General features: G+C 45.5%; 1 long non-coding RNA gene across 2 annotated transcripts; it reads left to right on the plus strand.

The window, feature by feature from the left end:
* The first annotated feature begins 5210 nt into the window (after positions 1–5210).
* LOC124251390 (uncharacterized) lies at positions 5211–11031 on the plus strand. 2 transcript variants are annotated; one of them, XR_006891746.1, is made up of 3 exons: positions 5211–5364; positions 9973–10096; positions 10721–11031. It is a non-coding gene; the product is annotated as an uncharacterized LOC124251390 (long non-coding RNA). The 2 variants fall into 2 exon arrangements; XR_006891747.1 differs by lacking the exon at positions 5211–5364 and adding an exon at positions 8609–8956.
* The last annotated feature ends 1100 nt before the right edge of the window (positions 11032–12131 follow it).

The following is a 12131-nucleotide window of genomic DNA, read 5'->3' on the forward strand; positions in this document are numbered from 1 at the left end:
CAGTGGGCCTTTTAAATTTTCCCCATTCTGGTAGGTGGGTTGTGGTATCCGCTCGTCGTCTGAAAGCATTTCCCTGAAGACTAGCTGTGTTGAGTGGGGTCTCACTTGTGCGATATCCAGAGGGATAACGGGAGGAGCTTTGTGGAGAGTTAAGAGGCTATGAAATAGGTGAGTAGGCACGTGAGTGGACCGTGAAAGTCTAGGCTGATTTCTAGGCGGAGTTAAAGGCGCATTGGAGGGTGGGAATCATGAATTGAAGCCTTTTATCAGGACTGTGTGATTTTTCTCCAGCTTCCGTCACTTATGTGGGTACAGGCATTGAGTGGGTCTGAGGTTGGATGTTTACAGATGGCCTTGCAAATAGGGCAAAGCCAGGGACTTGAGAGAGTATGCAAAAGACCCATTAGAATGATGAAGAGTGGAATTTAAGGTTGGAAAGGAGGAAAATTAGGACCTGGGGGATGTGACAGTTCATTCATTCACTCATTCAACACATGTTTTTTTTTTTTTTTGGAAGATTTTGTTTTTCCTTTTTCTCCCCAAACACCCTGGTACATAATTGTATATTTTTAGTTGTGGGTCCTTCTAGTTGTGACATGTGGGACGCCGCCTCAGCATGGCTTGATGAACGGTGTCATGTCTGCCCCCAGGATTTGAATCTGTGAAACCCCAGGCAGCCAAAGCAGAGCGCACGAATGAAACCACTCCGCCCTGGGGCCGGCCCCTCAACATGTTTTTATTTAACACACACCATGGGTCACACGTCATGCTGAGTGGTGGGGATATGGTCATGAACAAGGAGTCGTAGTTCTTGCCCCTGTAAAGAGGTGATATGGTCGTGTGGTTAAGAGCTTGGATTCTGAATCACACTGCCTGCGTTCCAATCTTGGTCCTGCCAGCTACCATCAGTGTAACTTGGGAAAGTTCTTGAACTTCTTCTTTTCCTTTTTTTTGGTGAGGAAGATTGGCCCTGAGCTAACATCTGTGCCAGTCTTGTTCTATTTTGTATGTGGGACGCCACCACAGCATGACTTGAGGAGCACTGTTGTAGGTCTGTATCTGGGATCCGAACCAGTGAACCCCAGCTGGAGCACACAAACTTAACCACTATGCCACTGGGCTGGCCCTCTTTTTTTTTGTGAGGAAGACTTACCCTGAGCGTTAGCCAATCTTCCTCATTGTTTTTTTTTGCTTGAGGAAGATTAGTCCTGAGCTAACATCTGTGCCAATCCTCCTTTACTTTGTATGTGGGATGCTCCACAGCTTGGCTGATGAGTGGAGTAGGTCTGCACCCGGGATCCGAACCTGGGACCCCAGGCCACAGAAATGGAGCATGAGGAACTTTAACCACTCCACCATGAAGCTGGCCCCTGTTCAACTTCTTTGTGCCTCACTTTCTTCATCTTTAAAACAGAGATGATCTAGAAAGTAAGGAAATATTCAAAGAATGATGGGGATGTGTCAAAAGGACACAGGAAGACATCTTAAAGAGGCTCCCTGTGACCAAATCTGGGACGAGTTGAGCATCTGAAATTAAATGATGATAGTAGAGGAGTATAACCCACGGAATAAACAAGAATCCGTGGTTACATACTGATAATAAATAAGTCAGCAAATAAAGAAGGGAAAGCCCTTTGTTATAGTCAAAAGTCAACTAAAGAATGTAGAAGGAATGACAGAATCGGAACATCATCTGGCAGCCCTCATAATAATTGATTCAGGCAAAAATCAATAATAGATGCTGTGATATTGTGATTTATTGTAAGAAATATATATTTGGTCTTTCTTCCGGTTTCTGGCACCGAAGCTCTTCAAACCCCTGGAATTCCCTAAGTGCTAAGAGTGATAAAGGTGTCCTGATATTCCTAACAAACCCCTTTCAACCACACTTGAATTGATGTTAATGAGGTGGCTTTTGGAAGGCCCCTACGGATGGGCGCTGGTTGCCAGGGGAAGCAACCAAATGTATAGAGGGTTGGAGCCTTCAGCCCCACCCCTCTGAGCTCCTGGGATGGGGAGAGAGGCTGGATGTTGAATCAGTGCCCAATGGCCAATGATTTAATCAAGCATGCCTATGCCATGAAGCCGCCATAAAAACACAAAAGGATCCGTTCAGAGAGCTGTGGGGTGGGTGAGCTCGGGGAGACGCTGGGAGAGTGGTGGCTCAAGAGCGCGTGGACACTCCAAGCCCCCTCCCCATCCTTTGCCCTATGCCTCTCTTCCATCTGGCTGCTCCTGAGTTACGTCTTTTTATGGTAAACCAGTAATCTAGTAAGTAAACTGTTTCTGTGGGTTCTGTGAGCCGCTCCAGCAAATGAGCGGAACCCAGGGAAGGGGTTGTTGGAACCTCCAATCTATAGCCAGATGGTGAGAAGCACAGGTGACAACCTTGACTTGTGATTGGCGTCTGGTGTGAGGTGGGGGGGGGGGGGGGTGGGGAGGGGCAGTCTTGTGGGACTGAGCCCTTCCCCTGTGGGATCTGCCCAGGAGATAGCGTCAAATAGTGTCCGAACTGAGCTAACTGCTTGTTGGCGTCGGAAAAAACGCACATACTGTAGATGCTAAAACTAGTGGGTTCAGGTTTGAGGAGGAGGAGAATATTTACATGGGCACAAATTCTCTCCCCACAAGATGCTTATTAGTTACACAGGAGGAAATGGTGACATAAATAGGAAAAACCTGGCAGCCACCACTTTAACCAAGTGATCAAAGTTCGCATCGCTAGAAATGGGACAGACAGGCATCACGGGTCTCCTGGTAGGGTGCATGGAGGAAGGACACAGCATGACTTCCGCGGTTTTGCATAAAATGCACACAACCTAAATCTAATGTGGAAACATCCGATAAGCCCAAACTGAGGGACATTCTATGAAATAGCTGACTTCTGCTTTTCAAAAATATCCATGTCATGAAAGACAAATGACGGAGGCCCCGTTCCAGGTAAAAGGAGATTGAAGAGACTAGAAAAGTGAATGCAGGGTGTGAGCCAGGATCTTTTTTTGCTACAAAGACGTTACTGAAGCAACTGACAAAATCTCAAGAAAGTCCACAAATGAGATAATTTATGTTTGATGTCAATTTGTTGATTTAGAATATAAATGTACTATGATTATGTAAGAGAAGGTCCTTGTTTTTAAGAAATACACACTGATGTATATTTAGAGGTAAAGGGGACACATGTCTGCCACTTACAGTCAAACTGTTCAGGAAAAAATATTTATCTGGGGACAGAAGAAATAATATAATAAATGTGGTAAACCATTAACTTTGGGGAACCTGACTAAAGGGTTTATAGGAATTCTTGGTGTCACTTTCACAACTTTTCTATAAGTCTGAAATTATGTCAAAAATTTAAAAAAGAAAAAATAACAGTCAGGGCCGTTTCGGCGGTGCAGTGGTTATGTTTGCACGTTCTGCTTCGCCAGGCCCGGGGTTCACCAGTTCGGATCCCAGGTGTGGACCTACTCACTGCTTATCAAGCCATGCTGTGGTGGCATCCCACATATAAAGTAGAGGAAGATGGGCATGGATGTTAGCTCAGGGCCAGTCTTCCTCAGCAAAAAGAGGAGGATTGACAGCACATGTTACCTCAGGGCTAATCTTCCTCAAAAAAAAAAAAAAGAAAAAATAACAGAGACAATAATAATACCATACTAAAAGTAAATAATAACATACCTACCGCTTAGAGTGGTTGTGGGGATTAAAATGAGTTAATATATATAAAACAGGACAGTAGCTGGCATGTAGGAAGTACTCACTAGGTATTGTTCTTTATTTTATTTTTATGCCTCTGATACCCTGTAAAGAGTAGATACTTGCCAGGTAAACGCTTGTTCAGTATTTTAAAGCACCCATTGTTTCTGTGTGCCAGGCTCTATGGTAAGCTCCTTCCATGCACCATCGAAAACTCAGAGCAGTCTTGGAAAGTAGTATTAGCGTTTTGTTTTCCAACTTTTTTTTTTAAAGATTTTATTTTTCCTTTTTCTCCCAAAGCCCCTCGGTACACAGTTGTGTAGTTTTAGTTGTGGGTCCTTCTAGTTGTGGCATGTGGGATGCCACCTCAGTGTGGCTTGATGAGCGGTGCCATGTCCGCGCCCAGGGTTCGAACTGGCGAAACCCTGGGTCACAGAAGCAGAGTGCGAGAACTTAACCACTCAGCCAGGGGGCCGGCCCCTCCAACTTTTATTAAGAAAATTTCATACCTACAGACGAGCTGGAAAGGTCCTACAATGCACATCCTCTTAGAGTTAATGACTTCCAACATTTTGCGAGGCCCACTTAGGATGCTCCATTTTAGAGATGCACATACTGAGGTACAGACGCGATTGAATCACTTCCTCAAGGTTTCCCAGAGCTGGGATTGGACCCAGGGAACTGACCCTAGAAACGAAGAACAACTAGTTTACATGTTAGGTGGGCGTGGGGAAGGCACTGCCCGATCCTTCTGCCGCTCACCGTTTCATGCCGCACTATTCCATATAGTGGCCGATAGCCCCATGAGGCTATACATATTTCAGTTTAAATTCGGTAAAATTAAATAAAATTTCAAGTTCAGTTCCTCAGTCACATTTCCAAGTGATGAAATAGCCACTTATGGCCATTGTTTAAATGGCCACATGGGGCCACGGTATGGATGGTGCTGATATAGAAATTTCCATGATCACAGCACTAGTGGGTAAGATAGAGAAGAGATATGATTTCAACCCACATGGCAGTGGGGGTGATGGAGAGCTCTGGGGCCTGCTTAGAGAATATGCCGGCAACAGATGGGGGAAGAATTTAGCCAGCTGGATATTTCCTCCCCCACTACTCTTATCTTTCATTTTTTTAAGAAAACCTTTCATCTGCCCTCATAGACCTGTTACTCTTTCCTGGGCTCCACCCTATCTCTGCCTGTCTATCATTAGCATACATTCAGTTGTCAGTCTCCTGTAATCCTGATTGCTTTGACAAACATCGTGATGAACTTTCCAGCGGGCCGAGTCAGAATTATTTTCATGCTGGAACCAGTGTCTCTCTCGGCTTGCTTTAGATTAGGTAAATGCATTCACAGGAAGAAGCTGGATGTGTCTTTGGGGTGGACAGATCCAAGTTCATATTTTATATTTATTACCTGCGTGGATGTGGGCGGGTGACTTCACTTCTGTGAGCCACTGTGTCCCATTTGTAAAATGGGCATAGTCACACCTGCTTTCGTGGGTAGCCTGAGCGTGAGGAAGATTAGGTCTGTAACAGCCCTAGCTGGGTAGAGCATTCAGGAATTGATAGTTGCTGTTATTTGCAGAAATTTTTTTTCTGTTTTCTCCACTTGTAATTCTTCGGGGCGATACATACATTGAGTGACACGGAGTCCCAAATTCAGAGGTAAGATCTGTGTCAAGCCAATGGATGAGAAATCTACAAGGTGAGCATTCACAGGTACCATCAGGTATCAAGACCATGGATTGAAACCCAAGTTAAAGTTTGTGGGTGAATAGGCTTTTTTTTCCTGATGTTGGTTTATATGAAAATTCTGATAATGCCACTTGAATGAAAACACAGTTAAATGTGGTTTTTAACAAAGCTATATATAGAATGTACTCTTTCATTTGTCATTTAATCAAAGAATATCCAGATACCCCAGCTGCCCTTTAGAAAGAATAATTGTCGAGCCCTTGCAAAGCGATTTCTCAATTCCACCCTGTCCGATAGAACTTCCTGTGACGATGGAAATGTCCTGTAGCCTGTGCTGTGCACTGTGGTAGCCACGAGCACATGTTGGAAGTGGAGATGGTGAGACACTGAAATTTCAATTTTATTTAATTTGAATTGACTTAAATTTAAACAGCCACGTGTGGCTAGTGGCTACTCTTTTGGACAGCGACACCCTAGATGGAGAATCTCAGTGTGGGTGAAACCGGAGAGGTGTCTTCTCATAATTGAGTTTGATGAACAAATAGTGGTTCCTGATGTGGGAGCTAAGCATTGACATTTCTCCATGACTATGCAAGACTATTCTTGGGGGCTAGTCTCTGCTTTTCAAAATCAGCATGGCCATGGCCTGGCCATTTGGTTTCTCTGAGCCTTGGTCCTCCAATCTGTCAGATGAGGGACAATAAAATCTCTTTGCCAGGGTGTTGTGAAGTCAGCCTAAAATTCTAAGCTGACTCCACCATTTCCTAGCTGTGTGACCTTGGGTAAATTACTTAAACTTCTTGGCCTCAGTTTCATCAACTTTAAGATGGGAATTAATTACCTTCCTCAAAAGATTGGTGTGAAGATTAAGCAATATCTGAAAAGTACTTAGAACAGAGCCCGAGGCATCATACAACCTGTATATGCGTTTGCTCTTATTAGGATGTTCTTGTGAAAAGACCAGACAAAAATTGTAGGGCATGGAATCAATTCAGTCAGTCTCTACCAGTGTTTTTGGGGGTTGTTTCTTCACTGTTGCTCTTGAGATTTATTTCTCTGGGTTATATTAATAATTTATAAAACCATATTTGATATTATCTTTTATTTTGCTTGAAGAAGATTGGCCCTGAGCTAACATCTGTTGCCAATCTTCCTCTTTTTTTGCTTGAGGAAGATTGGCCCTGAGCTAACATCTGTGCCAATCTTCTTTTATTTTATATGTGGGTCACTGCCACAGCACGGCTGACAAGTGAGGTAAGTCTGCACCTGGGATCCGAACCTGTGAAACCGGGCTGCCGAAGTGGAGCTTGCCAAACTTAACCACTAAGCCACGGGGCCAGCCCCTGATATTATCTTTTTAAGCCAGGATATGTTTTGTTTTTTGACGCTTTTGAGTTTCAAAAATATGTTGCATCCTGGCCTTGATGTCAAATATATTTCTTACTCCCCATGTACTCAAACAAGTTTTAAAAGCACTGCTTTCATATTTTTTTTATTTGGAAAGACCTCAAAATTACAGAAAAGTTGCAAGTACAGTACCAAGAAATTATTTTTCCTAAACCAGGAGACAGTGAGTTGCCAATATTATACCCCGTCACCTACAGATGTTTAGTGTGTGTTTCTTACGAACAAGGACCTTCTCCTACATAGCCAAAGTACTACCTCAAAAATAAAATGTATGAGCGTTGATGACTTACTACCGTCTGATCCTCAGACTCCATTCAGTTTCCGCCCGTTCTCCCCATAGCGGCCGTGATAGCGAAGGTTCCAATCTCGACTCCTGCACTGCGTTCTGTGGTCCTGTCTCTTCAGCTGCCTTCAGCCTAGGAAGAGTCTTCATTCTTCCCTTGACCTCAATGACAATCGTGAACATTACAGGCCGGTTTTTGGGGGGTAGGGTGTCCATTAATTTCATTCATCTGATACCTTCTCGTGATCAGATTCGGGTTATGCGTCTTCGGCGGGAGTGTCACGCAAGTGTGTTCGGATCGTCTCACGTCCATCAGGATGTAACTCTGATCACTTCGGTGCGGTTGTGTCTTCCAGGTTTCTCTGCTGTAAAGTTACTCTTTTCCCCATTGTAATTAATCTGTTTTCTGGGGAGATATTTTGGCGCTATGTAAATACCCATTCCTCATCAAACTTTCAATTTACTCATTTATTTCGTCACGTCAGAATGACTCATAGCGTCGACAGATTACAATCTGATACAATCATTGTTTATTTTGATGTTCAACTTGTCCCCAATTTGGCCTGTGGGAGCCCCTTCGAGCTGGCTTCTGTGTCCTTTTGGCCTGTCCCTGTCATTCTTTGAGCATTTCTTTCTTTCATTTTTTCTTTTTTTTTGGTGAGGAAGATTATCCCTGAGCCAACATCTGTGCCAATCTTCCTCTGTTTTTGTATGTGGAACCTGCCACAGCATGGCTTGATGAGTGGTGTGAAGGTCCATGCCTGGGATTCGAACCCGTGAACCCTAGGCCGCCAAAACACAGTGTGCGAACCTAACCACCGTGCTACTGTGCCGGTCCCTGAGCATTTCTTTGCTTCCTGGCATAGGTGTACCAGGCTCACCTTGTACTCTCCTTGTCCCAGTCCTGCAATTAGCCTTTTCTCCAAGAAGCCCCGGTATATTTCACTGGAAAATGACATTTAGAAACCGAGATTCGGCGCCCACGTGTGGTCATTGCTGTGGGCTCCTGCTGCACCCAGGCTCCCTCAGTGGACAGCGGTAGGGAGTATATGTGTATTTATAAATACACACGTATTTATATCTGTATTCATTTATACATCTCTCTCTCTCTATATTGAAAGCCATGAGTTTACCCTGATATCCCCAATTCCAACCCCACACTACAAGATTCATTCTCGTTTTCTCCCTTTGCACCATTGGAGTTCATCTCTCCATCGGTGAGAATCTGGCTGCCAGTGTTCTCAATATATTAACTTATTTACTCCATCCTCCTGAAAGTAACTGATCTCTGATGGCTGCCACGACCCACCCCTGGCCCCTGGGGTGGATGCCCTGCCCACCCCACTTGGACTCTGACACCTGGGCCCTGCGCCACCCCTTCCAACCCCGCCTCCAGACACCTACCTGCGCGTGTTCAGGAAGGGAGGGACAGGAAGAGCTCGGTGTGTTATAGATTCTTGTTTTGCTCTCCCACTTTCTGCTTCTAAGCTCCTAGCGCTGCTTCCCTGTCCTCATATCTTTCTTATTAAAAATGCCAGATTCTGCCTAATTTGTGTTCTTTTATTGAACTGGACACATCTTAAAAATGTTTTCAGTTTGGTGCTCACCAGAACCGAGGTTAGAGAAAGAAGAGCGAGGAGGGGAAGGAGGAAGAATGTGAAAAGAAGGAAAATCTAGTCACGGGAAAAGCAGCAGAGGAGGAAACGCCGTCGCCTCGTGCCTGTGCCGTTTCCACCCTTTGGTCTTTGAGGTCCATGTTTGTGCTTGAGGAACGATTTCAACATCACGCAGGGCTTGTTGGGGACCACGTGTGACGGGGGCCAGGAAGGGAGGCTCTGCCTGAACTGGCCTTGCTGGTTTCTCTCCTTCCAGGTGTGTGTCTTTAACGAAGGGCTTATTTAATTTTAATTACGTAAGTTGTAGATGAATACTTTCCCACCAGAGAACATTCCAACAGCACAGAGAGAACAAGAAGCCCTTTGGAGAAGTGGGCGGCCCACCAGGGGTAGAGCAGGGAGTCTGGAGCACGATGTTTTTCAAAATGACAGATGCACGTCCCTTTCGACTTGGCGCTTTTCCTCCTGGGGATTGATCCTACGGGCACCGACTCATGTGGCCGATGCGAGATCTGCCCAAATTATGTTCATTTCAGTAGTGTTTGTGATGGCAAAAAACTAGGAGTAACTTAAATGTTTATTAAGAGAGGACTGGCTGGATTAATTATGGTACATGCAGACACTTGGATGCTCTCTGGACGTTTAAAAAAAAATGAGGCACATCTCTTTGTATTAGTCTGCAGAGATCCTGAAGCTAATGTTAAGTGAAAAAAAATTAAGATGGAGAACAGTGTGCCCCCATTGTGTAGAAAAAAATAAATCTATGTGTGAATGCTTGTATATGCCTAACATATTTCAGGAAATACCCACAAGGCAATAAATACCCTTGCCTCTGGAAAGGGAATTGGGTGGCCATGGGATGGGGATGGGAGGAGAATTTTCCATCCTTCCTGTGTGATCTTGGGCAAGTCACGTGTCTTCTCTGAGCCTCAGTTTCCCCATCTGGAAAGGGAGCGTCATTAAATGAGAGACTGGAGTTCTCATTCTGGAGCTGGTACGCCAGAGAGGCCCTTACAGAGAGCTCATCCTTCCCCATCCCTCCTGGGCTGGGACTTCACCAGGAACTCTCCAATCTCCTGTTTCACCCGACCATAAAAAGTGTCAGTAGCTTTTGCAGCCACATCTGCAGCCAGAGGCACAAGGGGATTTTCCTAACTTCTCGGCAATCCTTCCCCTCATCTCTTCATTCCCACCCACACCCTCTTGCTTGGGTCCCACTGAGGGTTTCCCCTTCAGGATTCTCAAGAATCATCATCATTCTCTCTCTGACAGACGTCTGCTGAGAGTGGGGGTGGCCTAACATGTGGCCAGTGGAGGAGCCCATCTCAGTCCTACTTGCCAGGGGCGCCATTGCTTGGGTCCAAAGCCCCACGCCTCCTCCAGTCTGCGACTTTTGGTAAGTCCCTTCGTCTTTCCATGCCTCAGTTTCCTCATCGATAAAATGGAAGCAATGCTACTACCTACTTCATAGGGTTGTTGTGAAGACATATTAATTAGCTAATATGTCCATATCTGCTCTGTCCGATATGGCAGCCACTGGCCACCCGGGACTACTGAGCCCTTGACATGTGGCTGGTCTGAAGCGAGATGTGCCGTGAATGTAAAACACACACTGCATTTTGAAGACTTAGTGTGAAAAAGAAAAGAATGTAAAATACTTCATTAATCATTTTTATATGGATCGCATCCTAAAATGATAGTATTTTGCTTATGTTGGGTTAAAATATGATTAATCTCACCTGTTTCTTTTTGCGATTTCTAATGTGGTTACCAGAAAAGTTAAAATAACATATGTGGCTCGCGTTATATTTCTATTCAATGGTGCTGGTTTAGGAAAGTTCTGGGCACACGAATTTTAGCTGCTACTACAAGCCGCCTGCAAGAGCCTATTTTTGTTCCAACAGCCACTTGATTGTCTTATTTCCAGCTTTATTGAGGTGTAATTGACAATTGACAAATAAAAATTGTATAATGCCTGAGTTCGGGCTCAACTCTTGCCTGCTCTGTCTTGTTCTCGCAGCTTCCACGTGCACGTCTTGTGGTGGCCATTGCTCCTGGACCCCAAAAGCCAGTTTCCTTCTACCTCGGGGCTTATGGAAGGATCACCGTTTCCCACGCCCTGAAGAACCACACAGCCACGAGACTTGCTGTGGTCCAAGAAGTGAGTGGCGCTTCCAGGTGGAAGCGTTTGAGCTGATGTGTGTGACTCTCTGTGCACTTGTTGACTTGACCACCAGCTTTCCAAATGGTGGAGCTTTTGTCAGCCAAGGTCATAGAGTGAAAATGACGTGGAACAGAGTCCTTGTAGATCCGTGACCACGGTCACATGAGTCAGGAATAAACCTTCCTTGTTCTGAGCCACTGAATTCTGGAGTTGGTTGTCACTGCAGCGTAGCTTAGCCTATCCTGACCGACGCGTCCCCACCCCCTTCACTTGCTCTGTGTTTGGAATCCTTTGCAAATCTGGCCAAGTCCTGCTGCTGCCCAGAACCCTTTCATGACTCCCCAGCACTGTTGGGATGAGGTGCAAACGCTTTACTGTGGCTTACGAGGCCACCCCTGCCCTTCGGCATCATGCTGATGGCTTCACACTCATATTCAGCCTCTCCTCACCCTTCGTTTACATTCGTATTCCAGTTGTGCTGAACTTTCAGCTTACTGTAAGCATCATACTCTTCTGCTCTCTTCCTGGCCTTTCCACATGCTGTTCCTTCTTCCTGGAATGCTTTTCCCTCGTCCTGCCCTCTCTCTCTACCGGCTGACACCGTCTCCTTCTTCCAGGCTCAGCTCTGATACCCTCTCCAGCAGGAAGCCCTCCCTGATCTCCAGTCTGGATCCGGTGCCTCCTTTGGGCCTCCCACAGCCCTGGGCTTCCCCCAGAATTGCTCGGACACCCTGGAATATCTCTGTCTGGGGAACAAGTTTGTCTGTCATTGGTCCCTGAGTCCTCAGAGGGCAGGGCCCGGCTGTGTTTTCAGCACTGCCCAGCTCAGGACCAGGCACAGAGACGGGTTTCAATTAATGTTTGTTGAGGGGCCGGCCCTGTGGCTGAGTGGTTAAGTTCATGCCCTCTGCTTTGGTGGCCCGGAGTTTCGCCAGCTCAGATCCTGGGCATGGACCTAGTACCACTCATCAAGCCATGCTGAGGTGGTGTCCCACATAGAAGAACTAGAAGGACCTGCAACTAGGATATACAACTATGTAGTGAGGCTTTGGAGTGAAGAAGAAGACAAAAACAAGGATTGGCAACAGATGTTAGCTCAGGGCCAATCTTAAAAAAAAAAAAAGTTTGTTGACTGCATAATAAACGAGTTCAGATGTTAAACAGATCTCTTCCTCCCAGGATTCTGAGGAGTGGTGGTGCTGTCTCTGCATTTTTTCTACTGATAGGCTTCCTCCAGAGCAGAGACATGATTGTTGTCGGGATAATT

Source organism: Equus quagga, chromosome 13, assembly GCF_021613505.1.
Source record: "Equus quagga isolate Etosha38 chromosome 13, UCLA_HA_Equagga_1.0, whole genome shotgun sequence".
In the NCBI taxonomy this organism is placed as follows: Eukaryota; Metazoa; Chordata; class Mammalia; order Perissodactyla; family Equidae; genus Equus; species Equus quagga.